Below are 4,719 nucleotides of genomic sequence, written 5' to 3' on the forward strand. Positions count from 1 at the left end.
CTCGAGTTGCTATAATCAAGGATGCTTTCCACAGAATGTTAAATGATCCAGGAAGTATTAATAGAAGATGGGGAGCTTTAGACTGAGTAAACTAAGTCAGTTTCATAAACATACTGCAGAAGACCATAATTATAGAAATAGAACAATAACTAGTAAAATATGACTGAGGATCCTGGGAGGGGAGGGTGGTGACGTCGAGGAGGGTAGAAACAAAGTGGTAAGGATGGGTGGGGTAAATCATAGGATGGCACAGTTTGGTGGGTGGAGGGAGGGGTGGGTAAATTAAATGGGGAAAATCTGGCAGGGATCTGGAAAGATGGGGTAATGGAGAGCATAGTTCAATGATGATTAATTTTAAAAACATAATGAATGGGAATGACGGTATGAAACTCAAAGTGAATGATGGATAGTGTGAAACACAAAGTATCCCAACTTTGTAAGCAAACCAATATAAAATAAAAAATTTTTAAAAAGTGGAAAAATAATTTATTATTGTGAAGTTTATGCATAAAATTATTAGGCATTTAGTTGTTGTTGTTGTTGTGTACCATCAAGTTGGCTGACCCTCCAGTAGGGTTTTCAGAGCTCAGTCACTTGGAGGAGAATGCCTGTCTTTATTCAGTACAGCAGCTGGTGGATTTGAACTGTGTACCTTCAGAATTGTAATGCAGTGATTATCTACACTCCATGTTGTAAGACAGTATGTTTTGGAAGATTAATTTGATGGAATATTTATCATGATAACTACGTTGTTTTTTTTTTTAAACTTCTATGTGAATATTCATTTTCTTTGGAGCAAGATAGATCTTAATGTGTTACTGGATTTTTGGCAAATTGTCTTCAGTTTCATTTGACAAATTTCCTTTTGAATTATTTGTCTTTATTCATATTTATTTGAAGTGTTATTTTACACTAAACACATAATCTCTTTGCCACTTACATATTTTCAAACTCTTTATATTACTGATGTAAATTCTTACTCTCTATCGGACTTTGAGAATAACATTATGAAATTATAATTTATTTAAATAAATACATTTTAATAACAAATCCAAAATGTTTAGGAATAAAAATTTTAAAAACAAAATTACCGTTTCTGATATTTAAAAAAGTAAATAATAATATTATATTTCGTGTCATGACTCATTTGAGCAAAATCAGTGATTGTCTACTAGATGATATGGATATATTTGAAAAATAATTTTTAAAGAGATTAAAGTAGTAGAAAAGGAAAGTAGGACATTAAAATAAAATCTCACTAAATGAGAGAAATAAAAGTCATATTTGTTTCCTTCTTAGTTTATAAACTTTTGCAATAAAAAATACCGCAATATAGTATTCCTATGTAATTTCATGTATGTGTAGATTTTATTGATTCAGAGTCACAGTTCCTAATTTAGAGGCAAAAATAAGCAAAAAAACCTATAGGAAAATGTGAGAGAATTTGTGTCAATTTTGGATGGACTCTAATGCTATTAGTCAAGAACAGAGCAAGACCTTATTCAGATTTAATATATTAAATGCTCCATACAAGAGGTCTATCCCATTGAGAATCTGTAGGAAGCCTATTCTGTGTTGAGTGAGAACTTGTGGGAAAATAAATAAAAATGACAACATGCCAAAGAGGATTGTTTAATTAGAAACTTACGTGTGTCTAGTGAAGATATCCCAGTAGAGATTAACTTTTTTTATAAAACTTTCATTATGTTTAAAGTTTGCTCTGTATTAAAATGAAACAGACCATTTCAAAGATGATTGGACATCTTCTATGAAGGTATTTAAGTGAAAATAATTGAAATATTTTAATATTTGTATCCTCTTCATTGAGGAAAGCTAACTATATCATCTAAAACAAACCAAATTTCCCACTCATTATTGTTGCATTGATTCTAACTCAGAGTCTTGACAGAGCAGAGAAGAAGTGCATCAAAGGATCTGGAAGTCTTTAAGCCTTTGAGAACACAGACTAAGTAAGCATCATTCTCCTGCAAACTGGATCATGGATTAATACTACAGACCTTTTGATGGCAGTTAGTGTTAGAATCAGTGAAACAGCAGGCTTTTCATGTCTCCAAGTAAGAAAGGTAATAAACCACTGCATGTGAGTGTTAAATTTTAGTACATATTAATATGGAAATGAACATCCAAAGTAGCGTAACAAATATGCTGTGGCATTAAAGCAATTCATCTGTAACTGAACTTACCTACAACTGAACTTATAAATGCAGTTTACTTCCAGCTATGTTAGTGGTATTAAAGCACTTTGAAATATGGTAAACTTGAAAAACTGCTGATAATATTTAATTAACTATTTTATGTAAAATATTTCATGAAATTGAGGTTTGTTGTTCAAATCAACTAGATGCTCTGCTGGAGAAGGAGGGGCAATCTCCGCCTGTACCACTCAGATCTGATTGACAGTACACACACAAAAAAATAATGAAATAACATAAAAGGAAAATTTAATGAAATAAATTTATAATCATTGGAGAATCAAAGAAACATTGTAAAAATAATTTTTTTAAATGAAAAAATGTCTAAAATAGTAAAATAATTTCTAAAATAAAATATTAAGTTCATATAGTTTTTGCTTAGGTTTCTAATTCATATTAAAATAAAAACATAGCTGAAGAAAGTTATTTTGGGGACATTAACAAAATTATTCACTAAGAAATATTCCATAATGTGGCTCAATTAGCAAGGCAATGATAAAGGGGTATTATTGAGATCATCAAAGATTTTCATTAACTTGACTCCAAATCGATGCCCTTGGAATCAACAATCAACCGTCAAAGACGCAAGTCTTCTACCAAGACCTCTTCAAAGTATTAGAAAGCAGAGATAGCACTGAGCACTAAGAGGTATAATTGACTCAAGCTTGGAGTGGCATGCACTTCTTAAACATGCCTCTGGAAACTCTATGAACTTTGAGAAATGATGATAGTTATAGAAAGGCTTCAGGTCTTTTGTTCATATGGTCACTCTGACTCATGCCCAACTCAACAGCAATCAACAAAAACAACAACAACAATGGTCTTTTCAATTGTCAGAGCAGCAAGCAAAACCATGGCACTGAAAGAAGAAGACTGAAAGAAATTCATGAATCTGAATTATGGCTTTGGTTAAGAATATTGAGTAATTACTAGACTCCCAGAAAGATGAATGAACCTATCTAGGAAGATGTAGTGCCAAAATGCCCCTTAGAAGTGAGGAGAGTGAAATATTTCTCCATGTACATTGGTCTCATTATCAGAATGGGACCAGGTCTTGGAAAATGATGTTACCATGCTTGGTAAAGTAAATAGGGGGAAAAAAGAGACTTTCAATGCTCTGGATTGACACAAGGCCTGAAATAAGCTCAAACATACGAATGATTATGAGGCTGTCTCAGGATCAGGCAATGTTTAGTATTGTTGCAAATGAGGTTTATGTTGGGACCTGTATCATTAGTACTTAGCAAAAATAAGCTTTTTTTAAATTAACTGTCATAATTTATAAAATATTACCCATAGATTTGGCTCTATCATCATCTTAAGAAGTCTGACTCTTTTTTTGCTTCTATTTTCATATTTATTTCCGTTTAGAATAAAATCTCAAGTACCATATTGAATTCATATACATTATCTACAAGCTATGTTAATTTCTAATAGAAAAATATCACAATATTTACTTGCCAGAGTTTTTAAAGTTACTGAAAGAAAAGGGCATTACTCTAATTCCAATACTAAATGCTGACTGGTGATGAGCACTATCGGGGTTATAATCCGCTAGATGAGAAAATGATGTAAATGTAAACATTGGAAAGTATTTCTTACAGGAAGATGTTCCTTACAAGAGGATCACTATGAAATTGTTTTCGTGTTGTTGTTTTTTTTCACTTTTGTGACATTTTTGTTATAATACCTTCTAAGATTTCACTTTCTTTTCACAAAAGGCCTGTTATACGAAAGGCAAATACATCAGAGAAATAACATTCATACTGCATGGAATGTTGTATAAATTGCAGAACAAAGGAAAATTGGCTTTGTTAGTAGTAAATCAATGAAAATTATGAGCAACAATTGTAACAGATAATAATAATTTTTGTTGCTGTTTTTGTTGTTGTTGTTAGGTGATCTCAAGTTGAGTATGACTCATAGTGACCCCATGAAATAAAAAGCTAAATTTAGTCCTGTCCTGCATCAGCCTCAGACTTCCTCACAGACAAGAGCCCTTTGCAGCAGTCAGCAGCAGTCACCATGTCAATCTACCTGGCTAAGGGTCTTCCTCTCCTTTGCTCATGCTACACCCTTCCCAGAGTCATGGCCCTTTCGAAGGAATAGCCCCTCCTAACAACATGCCTAAAGTATGTGAGGCAAAGTCTCATTATTCTTGCCTCCAAAGAACACTCCAGCTGCACCTCCTCCAAGACATACCTGTGTGTTCTCTGGATGTCCACGGTATGTTCAGTGCTCTTCTCTAACACCTCAGATTATCCCCTATCCATTGTCCAGCCCTCAGATGCATAGTAAGTGATTAGAAAGACGATGGCCTGTATCACACGCAGCTTAGTCTTCAAACTGACATCATTACTCCTCAATAATTTGGAAAGGTCCCTAACTCCAGATTTTCCCAGTGCGAAGAGTCTCCTTTTTTTCCTGACTGCTGGTTCCAATGGTGTTAATTGTGGATCCAAACAAGATAAAGTTGTTGACACTTTCAATCTCGTCTCTATCCATC

This window comes from Elephantulus edwardii, unplaced genomic scaffold (assembly GCF_000299155.1).
Source record: "Elephantulus edwardii isolate Elephantulus edwardi_28Jun2011 unplaced genomic scaffold, EleEdw1.0 scaffold00389, whole genome shotgun sequence".
NCBI lineage: Eukaryota > Metazoa > Chordata > Mammalia > Macroscelidea > Macroscelididae > Elephantulus > Elephantulus edwardii.